This window comes from Panthera onca, chromosome B1 (genome assembly GCF_046562875.1).
Source record: "Panthera onca isolate mPanOnc1 chromosome B1, mPanOnc1 haplotype 2, whole genome shotgun sequence".
In the NCBI taxonomy this organism is placed as follows: domain Eukaryota; kingdom Metazoa; phylum Chordata; class Mammalia; order Carnivora; family Felidae; genus Panthera; species Panthera onca.
The window spans coordinates 45,849,367-45,865,060 of NC_138342.1; the positions used below are offsets into that span (position 1 = coordinate 45,849,367).

The 15,694-nt window shown below is 40.1% G+C and overlaps 1 long non-coding RNA gene across 1 annotated transcript in view; it reads left to right on the forward strand.

The window, feature by feature from the left end:
• Positions 1 to 471: 471 nt before the first annotated feature.
• The window catches only part of LOC132693327 (uncharacterized), a 32,350-nt gene continuing 17,127 nt past the window's right edge, over positions 472 to 15,694 (forward strand). Inside the window, exon 1 of the long non-coding RNA XR_009616733.2 lies at positions 472 to 825. This is a non-coding gene — a long non-coding RNA (uncharacterized LOC132693327). The remainder of the gene's footprint in view (positions 826 to 15,694) is intronic.

Sequence of the window (15,694 nt, forward strand, 5' to 3'; positions counted from 1 at the left end):
GGTGTCCTTTCCTGGTAGACTTAAGATGCATCAATCTCAGTTCCTCGATGTGTAACATAAAGATACTGTCTCTGTAGTTTCTATTGGGGCTTCATTAAATATGCATGAAAGACACTTCTATTACTCTGGAAATTCCAAGGATTTAGAGGCTGCCTTCCAGGAACTCAGAACAAAGGCCATCCAAATTTTTGTCGTTAGAACACCTTGCTTTTGTCTGTCATGCAGTCTTTGTAAGGAGTACAAGTTGCTAATTCTATCTCGGACAGGGGCTTGAGGAATGGGTGAGGTCATTAATTGGGTTAGACACCGAGTAGCAGACTGGCTCACAGCACTAGGCTGTTTGCCGTTGCTGCGACCTCAGAGTTCAGCAGAAGTCGATTCAGAGCCCCGGGAAGCCCGCTCACAGACCCTGCCTCCTGACCTGCAGGGCTAAACATCTAGGGCTGCACTTGCGCAGTTCATTGCCCCACGGCGCCTCAGGGGGTCCCGCCCCTGCTCTTCCGGTGGGCCAGAGCACAATGCCCAAACCTAAATGAGTCCCTGTGGTGAACCCTGGCAGCACTGACTTCGACAGGGGTGCGAGGTGCGCGGCCAAGTGGGGAGGTGTCCGTCAGGACTGGGATTTACCTGAAAAGTGGCTTGAACCAGAACCCACGCCAATTCATCTAGAGGAAGTGGCCTCTGGCAACTGGGTGTTTCTCATCCCAGGACGCACAGATAGCCCCGCACAACTCCTGAGATCTCGCGAGATCGACCTGCCTCTGGGGAGAGTAGGCGGTAGTGTCCTGGGACTGCTTGCTCTCGACCTCCTAGACTACCCCGACGGTAATGGTATCGTAACCCAACCAATTTCTGCCTCAGTATCTGGACTCGGCCTTCTGCCCGTTTCCGCACCTAGTTTTAGCCACGAGGTGAACGCCCCAAAGGCTTCAGCCATGTCCTGCTTCCCTTCCTGGGACACCTCGCATTTTACCCACCTAGACGAGGCTTGGGAGCATCCCCCATGGTGTTTGCAAGGGAACATTTCCCTAATCAAGGGGCTTGGGCGAAGAGCCAGCTGCTCTACTGCAGAGTCCTGGCACTGGGCTGAGTCAGAGCAATGTTCTGAGGCTGTGCTTTGTGGAAAGGCCCCAGGGGCAACTTCTGGGCCCCTGGCTGCTGCCAGGCCCTGCCAGGAGGGATAACGGGCCCCTAGGGTGATGGAGTGGTGTGTTTTGGTTGCTGCGGCCTGGTACCCTGGCAGATTTCAGATTGGCACCACAGGAGCCCGTGCTCAGGTTCTCTGTTAAACTGCTTGGCTTTATCCTGGTTCCACCAGTTGCTGGCTGATGATCCTGGGCAAGTTGCTTAACTTTTCGAAGCTTCAATTTCTTTGTCAGTAAGGTGATAGTTTACCATGATGAACTGTTAATGCCTATAAGGTGTTGAGCACAGTACCGAGCTCCGATAAACTCAGGGTTTGTCATTTTTGGACTTTTGAATTACCATTGGATATTACTAAATGTTTACTTGTTAAAGGTGGTATATTTTAACTATCTCCTTTAGGTGGTATAGTTTAAATTTCTCCAGGTCAGTGGTTTTATCCGTTTAGAAGTTGATGCCTTTGTTAAAAGAAAATCTTTCACAAAATCCTAATCTATAAAGCAGATAAATTCTATGCAGAGCTGGGCTCTTCTAGTTGAAGAGAGTCTTGCTCATCTAGCCACCCTCTTATTTCCAGGATATTGAGCTATGTTGATGAAGTCGTTTGAAAACTGGTGTAGACTACTTCTAGTCTCCCTCCCTGCCAGTGTCCTCCCAGCCAGCTTCTGTAATAGGGTGAACAGAAGCACTTCTGTACAGTGTCAAAGTCAGGCTCTAATTTTCTTATTTCAGTTTCTCCATAAGCAAAATGGAGAGAATAATGCTGGCTTTGTTGTGACAGTGAATTTTATGTTGTCTGTAAACTATTTTGAGTCTTTATAGATCAGTTTTAAGGACAAAGGTCCTTGCTATCTCTAATTTCTAGTTCACTTAAAAAATCTGGTGTTCTGAACATACTACTTAAAAATGGGTCAAACCCTTATTCTGTGTAATCTTAAGATAAGGTGGCAGCAATGACTTAATCATCAGGGAAAAAATGTGCTCTACTTAATTGAGAAGAGAGAGTTTTGATTTAGAGTTATTCAGAGAGTGTACAGAAACAGCAGAGAGAAGGATATGTGTGGCAGCTTCTATACAAAGCTGTTTATGGACCTGGGTTATAACTGGGTCATTCTGGTCCTTCTTGTAATTTAATGTCCTTTGCTGAAGCCTGGGACAGATCCTTACTAGGGTTCCCTGTCCCAGTATGACTAGTTTCATAGCCAGGCCTAATGTAATCATTCTGCACTGCAGTAATGGGAGGTGAGAAGGCATGGCTGTTAACAGCATGGGCTCTGCTGTTAGTCTGGAGTTTGGTCCTGTTTCCATCACATTACCAGAGAAAAGTCTGTAATTTATTTGAGCATTGCAAGAATGGAAGTAATAACACCAATTTCAAAGGTTTGCTGTAAAGATTACATGAGATAATATATAGAAAGCACAATTCCTGATACATGGTAAATGATAGCTATTTTAAACATCAGTATTTTTTATTACTTTTAAGCCTTTTTTTTGTTGAGGTATAAGTGACATAATGTTAGTTTTACATATACAATGTAATAACTGTATATATTACAAAATGATCACCAAAGTAAGTACAGTTAACATCCATTGTCATGCATAGTTACAAATTTTTTTTTCTTACAATGAGAATTTTCAGGATCCACTATCCATATTTCATTTCAGATCCATATTTCAAATATGCAGTTTAGTATTATTAACTATAGTCACCATGCTGTATATTACTATTCCCATGGCCACTCATTTTATAACTGGAAATTTGTACTTTTTAACCCTCTCCCACTTATTCCCCTCACCCCACTCCAGGCAATCATAATCTATTCTCTATATTCATGAACTTGGTTCCACATATAAGTGAGATCATCCCTTTTTCTGTTTGACTTATTTTGCTTAGCATAATACCCTCCAAGTCTATCCATGTTGTCTTAAATGGCAAGATTTCATTCTTTTTAATGGCTGAATAGTATTCCATGTGTATGTGTATTATATATATATGTGTATGTGTGGTATACATAGTATATATATATATATACTATATATACCACACACACACACACACACACACACACACCATATTCTTCATTTATTCATCCATAGATAGACATTTAGATTGTTTCCATGTCTTGGCTATGGTAAATAATGCTGCAGTGGATGTGGGGGATCTTTATGAGTTTGTGTTTTCGTTTTCTTTGGATAAATACTGAGAAGTGGAATTGCTGGATCATGTGGTAGTTCTATTTGTAATTTTTTGAGGAACCTTCATACTGCTTTCCATAGTGGCTGCATAAATTTACATTCCTACCAACAGTGCACAAAGGTTCCCTTTTCTCCTCATCCTTACCAACACTTGTTATTTCTTGTCTTTTTGATAATAGGCATTCTGACTGGTGGGAAGTGATATCTCATTATGGTTTTGATTTGCATCTCCCCCATGATTAGTGATATTGAGCATCTTTTCATGTGCGTGCTATCTGTATGACTTTGGAAAATATCTATTCAGATGCTCTGGCCATTTTTTAAAATCAGATTTTTTTTTTTTTGATATTGAGTTGTATGAATTCTTTATATATTTTGGGTACTAACCCATTATTAGATATATGATATGTGAATATTTTCTCTCATTTGGTAGGTTGCCTTTTCATTTTGTTGATGGTTTTCTTTGCTGTGCAGAAGCTTTTTAGTTTGATGTAGTCCTACCAGTTTATTTTTGTGTTTGTTGCCATTACTTTTGCTATCAGATCCAAAAAAATCATCACTAAGACTGATTTCAAGGGGCTTACTGTCTATGTTTTCTTGTAGGAGTTTTATCGTTTCAAGTCTTACATTCCAGTCTTTAAGCCACTTTGAGTTGATTTTTGTGTATAGTGTGAAATAGTGGTCCAGTTGTATTCTATTGCATGTGGCTGTCCAGTTTTCCCAATACCATTTAATGAAGACATTGTCCTTTCCCATTATATATTCTTGGCTCCTTTATTGTAAATTAATTGGCCATATATGTGTGAGTTTATTTTTGGGCTGTTTTCTGTTCCATTGATCTGTGTGTCTGTTTTTATGCCAACACCATCCTGTTACGATTACTATAGCTTTGGAATATAGTTTGAAATCAAGAAATGTGATACTGATTATTATTAATTTTAACTTTGTTATTATAGGTTGTAAATATCTGCCCATCTATATCTTTGACCCTGATCTAAAATTCTAAGTCCTAAAATCATCAACAAGCTAAAACTTGGGAGGTAATGCCTTTTTGCAATTGGAAAGTGAGGAGACATTTTGACTTACTCAAAGGTATTCTAGGAGTCCTTATTATTTAAGTCTTCATTATCTGGGCTCTTGCACTTATGAGCTTTCATGTGGGTAACAGAGCTCCTTATGCTCCTCCCAAAATGAAATGACCACTTACAGTATTAATCCCCCATTTCAATATCTTTGGGAAGGATTAGCTTTTATCTCTGCTCATCTTATCAACATTTTAAAAAACTGGTCTCTTGCTGATTGCCTCATGTTGTTAACTTCAGACAATACAATACAATAAAATGACAAGGAAAACTAGTTGCAGAGTAAAATTGCAAATCATATAAAGGATTTGGGATTTCTTGAAGGTGACTAAATTAATATTGGAGAACTGCTGAATCAGTCATTAATTCAACAAATATTTATTGGGCACCTTCCCTGTAGCAGTACCAGGTAGGTATTGGAGACTAGGCCTGAATAAGACAGATGAAAATCCTAGCCCTCATGGACCTGACACCAAATTTACACAGAACCAATGACAAATGGATCTGGCAGAGTTGAATCAGTCAAAAATCAGAAGAGAAAATCAACAAAGAAGATGACATGATGGACACTTTTGGTAATTTTAAAACATGTCCACAAATTTTTGATACTTCTCCCATAAAAGGTAGATCTTTATGCCTCTTCTCTTGAAATAGAGTGGCTTTAGAGATTTACTTCAAAGGAATAGAACATGGCAGAACAGTGATACTGTGTGACTTTCCAGCTTAGGTTGTAAAAAGTGATGTGGCTTCAGCCTTCTCTCTCAGGGGCCCTGAGGTGCCATGTGTAAAATGCAGTCACCTGAAGCCACTATGTTGGATAGACCATGTGTTGAGACCAGGGAGAGAGAGAGAGAAAGAAGCCTGAGGAGTCTGTGCTGTTTTGGCTTCCAGCTGAGTCTTCCCAGCCCAGGTGCCAAACATATGAATGGCAGGCTGGCAGATGATCCTAGCCCCCAGTCTTTGCTCCAGCGGATGACAAGTGGAGCAGTGACAAGCTGTCCCCATTGTGCCCTGCTCAGATTGCTTATTAAGGAGTCCACCATTTAAGTTTCGTTACTGAGCTGCTTCTGCACTAATGTAGTAGCTAGGTAGAGAAGAGAGCATTTTCACAGAATATGGTATTTAGCAGAGGGAGAATGTATTAAGGTAGGTGTTGTTATTTTAAGCCACTAAATTTTGGGAGTAATCTGTTACATAGCTGTAATAACTAGAAGAATGCCTCAAAAGAAACTGATATGAATATCAAAGGAAAATAGAGACCCATGAGAAAACTGAAGGAACCTTTGCATATTTTTTGCAAAAATAACCACCCTCTTTACGATCATTCTGTAGAAGTCAAATGGGAATTTATCAGTCTTAAATTGGGTTGTCATTTAGTTCTTTCGGGGGGAACATAAATGAAAAAACTCCTCCACATCATGATTTAATATTTAAAGATATTTACAACCTACATTCTGTTAAATGTAAGATATAATACACATATTCTCTTAATACATACTTTCATTTTTCTAAATAAAGTCCTTTCAGGCCCTCCCTGCCCACTATGACTTATTTCTCAAATTTGTTCTCTACATTAAGTAGAGTCATGTTAAAGCAGTCTTTTCTCACCTTTTTTTCTCAGGACATCCTACAGCAGTAACAACAAAGGGAGTGGGACTAATGAGGCATTCGATTTATTATGATTGTAACACAGTGGTTTTCCTTCAGTGTTCTCTCAAAGTATGGAGCATTTTCTTATATCAACCTGAGACATAAACCGTGAATCAGTTAAAAGGAGGAAGAGGACATGTAGAGGCATTGTTGTATGTAGTTGTCCTAGAGATGTGATGGTCTTATCAGAGGGTGCTATAAACCTAAACCAATCCTTTCTGAAGGTTCCTGAAACAAAGGGTCTCTGATTGGACTGTCCTTCAATTGGTTACAAAGGCCTTGCCTTACATCAGACTGTAACAACATAATTCACGGTTCATTAGGAAAAGCTTTCACCTTGAAAACCAAGATGCGTGAGTATCTCCAAGAGGGTGCCACACAGAGAATAAGGGGTTAACCATTTAAGTTTTGGTACTGAGCTGCTTAGAGTTTTTGTTTTGCAGTTGGGATCTCTTAGGATGAGCCTGGCATTTTTGTATTGATTGCCTTCTGAACTAATGTAGTTGGGTAGGAGAGAGAATTTTTGCAGAATGTAGAATTTAGCAAAGGGAGAATGTATTATACTGGCTGTGTTTCCTTGCCTCTGGGCATGGTTTGCTCCTTGAAGGTTAGAGCCAAGGGGATTCTTTATCTTCCAACATTTTCATTTAGGGCAATCAAACACCACAATTTGCAGTCTTCAGCTTTAGGGAATCTCAGACTTCAATAAAGAGGATGGTATTTTATTATCTCCTCAGGTTGTTTTCAGAACTTTGAAAAAAATCACACAAACACTTCTACTGACTGGATGACTATAACAGGGCAGAACAAACCACTCGAGTCTAGTTTCACTTAGGAAAGCAATTTTCATTGTTCAAGACACTTGTAGTAAGGGTACTACTACAAGTAAGATTTTGGATTTCTTAGAAACCTCTTAAGTAGCCAGCACTTCCATTTTATTGAGTGCACAGAGAGGGGAAGTGGCAAGTCAAAGAATTGTTCATAGTATACAAATGGAGGGCTCCAGAACTTTGTTTTTCAAGCTGGTATTGGCCAGGACAAACCTGATCTACCCACTATGAAATTTTTTTCCCTTCAAAAATAAATCTACCTCTGAAATCTTGGGTGAAGGTAGGGAGATCTACTGTTGTGCCTAAATGTGGAGTCAAAGGTGTTGGTCCTAGCCGCAGCTCTCTGAATGCTACATGACTGTACTTGAGCCATTCAACCTGTTGAGTCTTAGTTTCCACATCTCTAAAGTAGGGGCAAGTAATAACTTCTTTGCTGCTAGGATCAGAAGTTTCCATGAGGTAGCTTGTGTAGTGGCCACAGACAGTACCTGGCATATAGGAGATGCTCCATGAGTATTAATTAGCAGTCTACATACTCCTTTGAGACTCACCTTTCTTATCTTTATCATCACTTCAGGAGGCTGTGAGGATCAGATGTGTGTGAAAGGGAAACTGATGCAAGAGACAAATATAAGGCATGTAACTGTTCACTTCTATCTAGAAAGTAGGAAGGGTGTCAGTAAAGACCATGGAAAGAGTGCCCTAAATGAGCAGTCTTTGAGATGATCTATATAATAGCCACGAGCTAGATCTCTGGAAGAGTCATCATCAGGCTATTAGGACTTGGGCTTAAGGGCTTATGTTCTCACCACAAACGTGGGTCTTACTTTTTACCCTTAGAGTAGAAGGGAACAGTACTGTCATTCTACAGAAGTAGGCTTATCATTCTTGGGCCTGTAGTAGGTTGGTAGTCTTCATGTGAACACTGGGCAGAATTTGGGCTCTTGTGCCCAATTTACCTGGTGCAGTCCAGCCTCATTCAGTGAGCCCCAAGATGGCCAATGCATCTTTGCCCAGAGGCTGATGAGAGCAGTGAGGGTGAGATGCAGAGCAGGGAATGCTTCAGGAGACTCAGGTGGGAAAATGCCAAGTCATAAACCAGGTGCAACTGAAATGCTTCTTCATGTGACAATATGGCTTGGCTTGCTTGCTTTCTTTCTTTCTTTCTTTCCTTCTTTCTTTCTTTCTTTCAAGTTTATTTATTTTGAGAGAGAGAAAGAGAGAGCATGCACATGCATGAGCAGGGGAGGGGCAGAGAGAAAGGGAGAGAGAGACAATCCCAAGCAAGCCCTGCACTGTCAGTACTCATGAACTGTGAGATCATGACCTGAGCCGAAACCAAGAGTCTGACACTTAACTGACTGAGCCACCCAGGTGCCCCTGACATTTTAGCTTTTCTAGACAGTACCCTACTCCTACCTGTTACATGCTTAATGATTGGTTGATGTGGGTTGAGTACTGTGTGGTAGTGGAGGGACAGCTAAAGAGGAGGAAGTTCAAGGTCAAGCAGTAGGGGGAAGAAAGAATTTAAGTTATTAAAGTTAGATTTGTGCCCAGTCTTGGAGGCAATTACTTATTACATCTAAGAAATAGACAATGAAACCTTGTCTTAGCTTTGGGTCCTCTGTCTGACTCCTCTCTCTGTCTCTTTGTCTTTGATTCTGTCTCAGTCTATGTTTCTCCCTCCCTGTCTCATTGCCTGTGTCCCATCTCTCTGCTGCCTTTCTCTTTCTCTTTTGTCTCTCATTCTCTCTCTTTTCTTTCTCTCTTTTTTGGGAAGGAAGCTTTCTTTCTTGCTCCTTTTGATTAGACCCAGAAGATAAGTGAATAACAGCAATCCACCTCCATTGCCTAAATAAGAGTCATTGGATCCCAACACTATCTCATCATGCTGGCAGAGAATACAACAGGATATTCATAGTGCTCTCATTTACAGTGGCCTTAGGCAGTCTTCACAGAAACTAGTCCAGGAAAAATGCAGGGCAGGATTATTATCTTCATGTTTTAAATAGGTAGAGAACTTGGAAACTTGCCCAAGGTCACCTGGGCTGTGGGCCCAAGGCAGAGTTGGTCCTGGAGCATAGACTTCCACCAGAAGGACCTCACCCTTCACCACAGGGATGGATTCTGTTCAGGACCAAGATGTTCCAACCTAGGTCTATCTGGTCTGATCTGAAATGTAAGAGTTGAATCTGCGTTTAGGGTCAGTACTGATGGTGCTGTGTATTGTACCTTTCAGCCATTTTTATTTAGTTGTAAAGTTAACAGTAAAGAACACAAAGGGGAAAAGAAGGCTGGGGTGGGGGAAGAGGTAAAATCACAAAACGGAAAAATGGAACTTGCAACTTGAGGGGAGGTATGGAAAGGTCTGTTTAATTTCATGCAAGCTGGAATCAAATTTCCTGGTTTCAAATCCCAGCTCAGATCACTAACTGTGTGATCTTGGGCAAGTTACTTAGTCCTTCTGAGCTTCCAGTTCCTCATTTGTAAAATAAGGATAGTTATGTCATTTACATAATAGGGTCACTTGTAAATATAAAATGAGACAGATATCAAAATATTTCCTACAGTGGCATAAGCACTCAATGAAGGATGATGAAAACAAGCCCCCATTTTTTTGGTTTTGTTTGAACATAGCTGGGACTGGGGCTACCCCTATAGGCTGCTTCCTGAGTCACTATATTTATTGAGTGCTTATATCACCTAGGCACAATTCCAAGTTCTGCATAAACAAAAGTAAACTAAACCTATTTTCTGGTCACAGAGAAATTATTGCTTATTGGGTGAGATACGCCATCACGTTCCTGGACAGTTTCAGGACAGGGTGACTGATGTGTGTTGAGATGAGGTAAACACAGGGTAGAATAGGAATCCAGAATGAGGCATCTAGTTGAGGTTCCCTAAATCTGGACTCTGGTGCTGCTCCTTTGATTTGCAAACCCCAGGCATACTCTGGACAAGATTTCCATCTCAGCGGGTTTAGCAGAAAGGAATCACTGATGAAAATGGGAAGGTCTCAAAAGTATGGGTCACCCTGTGGGTCAAAAGCCTTGCCTGTGGGACAGACACTGCCACTGGAGTATACGGGCTTTCCTGGAATTTAGAACATTAATAAAAATGGAGAGTAATCCTTTCGAGCCATTTTGTTTGATCTTTTGTGACTGCCTCTCCACAGTACTCACTGCAGATGGAGATGTTTTAGCAGCGGGGAGAGCAGGCAGTGCTTACACCTTTGAAGGGCCTCCCATCAGCACGGTTAGCAGTGGCAGGCATATTCACATTTTGTGAGTGGCTACAAAACGTATTTTCAACAGGCAAGCATCTCTCAGCTTTATCTCCTTATGGGTCTTTTCACACAATAGCATTTATAGAAAAAAACAGCAGGGTCTAGAAAAAATAAAATAAAATCACGGCCTGCTCTCCAAAGACAGAGAGGATACTGGAGTGGAACTGCAGTTCTAGTTAGTCGTGGGCGACCTCAACAGTTATGATGGCTGCTACCCATCCAGTAGGAAGCAGAAGGTTTTGCTATTTGGGATGGCAATGACAGGTGTTTGGGATACAGAATGCCCTCTCTCTGCATCTTGTCATAGTCTGCAATATAGCACAGTGCTTCCATTCATATGCTTTCTCTTTCTTGGGAACAACAAGATTTTCCCCCAGATTAGACCACCAGTTTTAAAAGGATTTGTTGGCATTGAGACATAATGATGATTTGAATACCCTTGTGTGATAAGAGGAGGCTTTGGAAGGAAATTCCTTGCTGTTGCTGATTTCTTTTTCACCGTTATTGATCGTCATGTTGTTCAACATGGCCTCAAAGTATCATTCTTAGGCAGGAAAGCAGGGTGGTTAAAAACACAGACTCTAAATGCTCTCAACTACTTAATGTGTGACTCTGTGCCAGGCATATTACCTCTCTGGGTTTCCTCATCTGTAAAATGGGCATAATGTACTCCTTGCTCTAAAGGGATATTGTAAGGATAAGTTAATTATTGAAAACGGTTCCTGGCCCACATTGTGTTCTATGTAAGGATTTGCTATTATTATTACTATGAATACACAACCAAATTTTTCATGCTAGGTATCTCTTGTGGTGAAACTAGACAGATTTCATGCAGCAGCCAGCATGTTAGTACCAGCTCTGGAGTCAGTCAGATGGCTCTGAGCCCTGGTTTAGTAGTTACTAGGTGTGTGACCTTGGCCAAATTACTAACCTCTCTGTGCTTCAGTTTTCTTATATATAAAATGGTAACTCCCTCAGAGCATTGGCCTGAGGATTAAATGAGATAATAGATGAAAGGTGAGTCACTTAAGGTCTCAGTACCTCAGTTCTCTCAAATGTGAAGTAAGAATTATCATGGAACCTGCCTTGTGGGGCTGTTGGAAGGATTAAATGAGGATTAGACATGGGTAAAGTGCTTAAAACAGTGCCAGGAATGTAGTAAGCACATGATACACTTGAGCCATTATTTTTATTAAATGACTTCTTCCCTCCATTACGTCATAATATCACTACTACCATTTATTTAATGTGCATTGTATTTAAGACTCTAATACAGTGACCCACATATTCTGACTTGTCTCACTGTGTATTTCCTTGGCAACTGGCAGGTTCATCCACCCTCCCATTTTGGCCTGTTTATCCACTCTGACTTTTTATTGACTCAATTACTGCTTCCCTGAGTACCATTCACACACACCAAGTTAATGGCATGTTATTTGCTGAGTGAGGCTTTTTCCCCATCTTGCTTCAGTCTGTGAACAGTCTCTTGAGCTCCCTTCTCACATAAAGAGCTCAGGTGTAATGTTATTAAAGTTCCCAATGGACTCCTGGTGTACCTTGGTTTTGTGACTATAACTGCTTTTAAGCAATTTTAGAATGTTATTAGCCTGAGGCCTTTGCTCAGGTAGGAAGAGTTAGCATTAATTAATTAATGCTCCCAATCTTGGGCTATTTGGAATCTTTCTCTGTTTTACCTTCCATGGTAGTTGTCAGAACATATAAACTCTGACTTGTATAATTAATTCCTCAACCTCCTCAAATCCTTTCTGGAAGCAGCAGAATATAAAAAGTGAATAATAATAGCTTAAATCTTCCCTGCATCATTCATTTATTCATTCACTATTTGAAGCGTTTTTTGAGCTTCTACAGAACTGTGTTTATTCCCTGCCCCTGCCTGGCACCCCCACCCCACCATCAATACTGCAAGGAACTTGATTCTACTGCTTTGTCAATTTTTTCAGCCAGAAAAATGTTCTGCCATGTGTCTTTTGTTCTTTTTCTGAGGCGGCTACAAAGTTATAATTTACTGGCATGTAGAGAAAAGTGGATTTTTTTCACTGCAGCTCTATTTCTCCCCTCCTTTGGGATTCTTGGGAAAACCTGATTAAAATGTCAGCCAGAAGAATGGCTGGTGATTCTTTAAAAGGACTGATTAAACCAGGATGACCCACAGTACTAACAGGAGAAGGAAACCCTGTGGGGATCTGAGCATATAACTTTTTAGTTATTTGGGTATAGCAAAAAAAGTCAGAAAGAAACAAGAAGCTTTGATAGGAAGGGTGATGATATTAAAATTATTATTATTAACAATGCTAATAATAAATGCCACTTGATAATTTCTGGCCTAGGCCCCATCCTAAACCTTTGTCTATATTATTTCCAGTGTCTGTACCCTTGGAGGTGGGTAGGATTGCCCCATTCTCTATTTGAATGTAAGTAATGTGCCATGCAGTCATATAGCCAGGGCCTGTATGGTCATACTTACATGAGTATAAAGGGTTTTAATGGGAGGAGACTGTCACTTCCAGGATGGCACTATACCACACTGGAAGACTTCATTCCTTCTGCCTGGGATTTAAGCACCAACTCTTGCCGTGTTTTTCTGGGACCTGGCCCTTTTGCCCTGATCTCGTACCTGCTTTCAAAAATTTTTTGCTAGCTGTTTTCTGTTTTAAATTCTCACATTGGAGAAAAGCTGATCATAAATATATGCATAGAATGGTTCTCTGTAGAAAGGGAAGAATTTGTTGGCTTAGTTGCAGTATTTTAATTTTGTGTTTTCTGAGAATTGGGTTCTATGTGTTGAATAATCCTAAGGAGGAACATAACGTGGGACCAAAACCTATGGCTTGTTTATAGGTTAATTAGATGATGGAAATTAAGGGGTGCACTTGTGATAAGCACAGGGTATGATGTATGGAACTGTTGAATTACTGTATTGTATTATGCAGTAGAATTATACCTGAAACTAATAGAACACTCTATGTATTGTAACTAACTGGAATTAAAATAAAAACTTAAAAAAACAAAATTCCATGGCTTGTTTGATCTCTCCTGAGTTTATTTGTGGCTCCCATTGCCCTATATGGCCACATAGTGGTAGACCAATAGGGACAGGGTGATTGACTTTGGCCAGGCCTATCTAGAGACTGACCTCCTCTATCTTTTCTGTTTTGTTCTCATACCATTCAAGACCTATTCCAGGTTAAAGCACATGGAATCTGGTCTCCTCCAGTGCTAAATATGCTATTGTTTCTGTGGCACGAAGCACCATATTATGTTACCTTTAAATTTATTTTATAATGATACTCTTGTCCATCCAGTGAATTGTGAATTCTATGTGGGTACAAACAGATCACTCTTTACTGTGCCCGCCTTTCCTCATTCTCCCTGCCCCCTCAGTCTTCACCTCTTACTGATCACAATGCTAGGCATATAGAAGTCACTCAGAATCTACCCTTGAGTCACTATTAAAGCATTTTTAAGGTGTTAATTTTGATAATAAAACATATGTTCTATACAATGAACTTATCCATTATCAGGAGGGAGTGGGTTGGGGAACATAAAAGAGAAAATGTCAGGAAGAGGAACAGTGACCCTGTAGATCACTGTTCAGCTCAGTGTTGGGGAACACCCTTTAAAAATCCTCTGAGAATAGAAAACATACGGAAATCTGTCGCATTTCTCTGCACTATTAATGAAGCAGCAGAAAAACAAATCAAGCAATCAACCCCATTTACAATTGCACCAAATATAAGATACTTAGGAATCAACCTAGCCAAAGAGGTAAAAGATCTGTACTCTGAAAACTATAAAACACTGATGAAAGAAATTGAAGACAACACAAAGAAATGGAAAAGCATTCCATGCTCATGGATTAGAAGAACAAATGTCTTTAACACATTGTTAAAATGTGTGTATTACCTAAAGCAATATACACATTTAATGCAATCCCTTTCAAAATACCAACAGCATTTTTTCACAGAGCTAGAACAAACAATCCTAAAATGTGCATGGAATCACAAAAGACTCCGAACAGCCAAAGCAATCTTGAAAAAGAAAGCGAAGCTGGAGGCATCACAATTCCAGACTTCAAGATATATTACAAAGTTGTAGTGAATAAGACAGTATGGTACTGCGCAAAAATGACCAGTAGATCATTAGAACTGAATAGATCAGTAGAACTGAATAGAAAACCCAGAAATGAACCAATAATTATATGGTCAGTTAATCTTTGACAAAGCAGGAGAGAAGATCCAATGGAAAAAAAGACAGTGACTTCCACAAACGGTGTTGGGAAAACTTGGCAGCAACATGCAAAAGAATGAAACTGGACCAGTTTCTTACACTGTACACAAAAATAAATTAAAAATGGATGAAATATCTACATGTGAGATAAGGAACCATAAAAATCCAGAGCAGAACACAGGCAGTGACCTCTTTGACATTGGCCCATAGCAGCTTCTTACTAGATATATCTCTGAAGCCAAGGGAAACAAAAGCAAAAGTGAATTCCTGGGACTTTATCAAGATCAAAAGATTCTGCACATCAAAGGAAACAACCAACAAAACTAAACGGCTACCTTCAGAATGGGAAAAGATATTTGCAAATGACATATCTGATAAAGGGTTAGTATCCAAAATATGTAGAGAACTTATAAAAGTCAATACCCAAAAAACAAATATTCCAGTTAAAAATGGGCAGAAGACATGAATAGACATTTTTCCAAAGAAGACATACAGATAGGCCACAGACACATTAAAAGATGCTCAACATCACTAATCATCAGGGAAATACAAATCCAAACTACAATGAGATACCACCTCACACCTTTCAGAAGGGCTAAAGTTAGTAACATAGGAAATAATAGGTGTTGGTGAGGATGTGGAGAAAGGGGAACCCTCTTACACTTTTGGTGGGAATGCAAACTGGTGCAGCTACTCTGGAAAACAGTATGGAGTTTCTGCAAAAAGTTAAAAATGGAACTACCCTACAACCCAGCAATTGCACTACTAGGTATTTACCCAAAGGATACAAAAATACTTACTTGAAGGGATACATGTACCCCAGTGTTTATAGCAGCATTATCAACAATTTCCAAATTATGGAAAGAGTCCAAATGTCCATCGACTGATGAATGGATAAAGAAGAGGTGGTATATAAAAATGGAATATTACTCGTGATCAAAAAGAATGACATCTCATTTGCAACGACATGGATGGAGCAAGAGACTATCATGCTAAGTGAAATAACTCAGTCAGAGGAAGACAAAAACATGATTTCACTCGTGGAATTTAAGACCAAGAACAGATGAACATAGTGGGGAACAAAAAGAGAGGAAAACCAAGAAACAAACTCTTAACTATAGAGAACAAACTGATGGTTAGCAGAAGGGAGGTGAATGGGGGATGGGCTAAATGGGTGATGGGGATTAAGGAGGGTGCTTGTTGTGATGAGTACCGGGTATTAGGTTTAAGTGTTGAATCACTAAATTCTACACTCTACA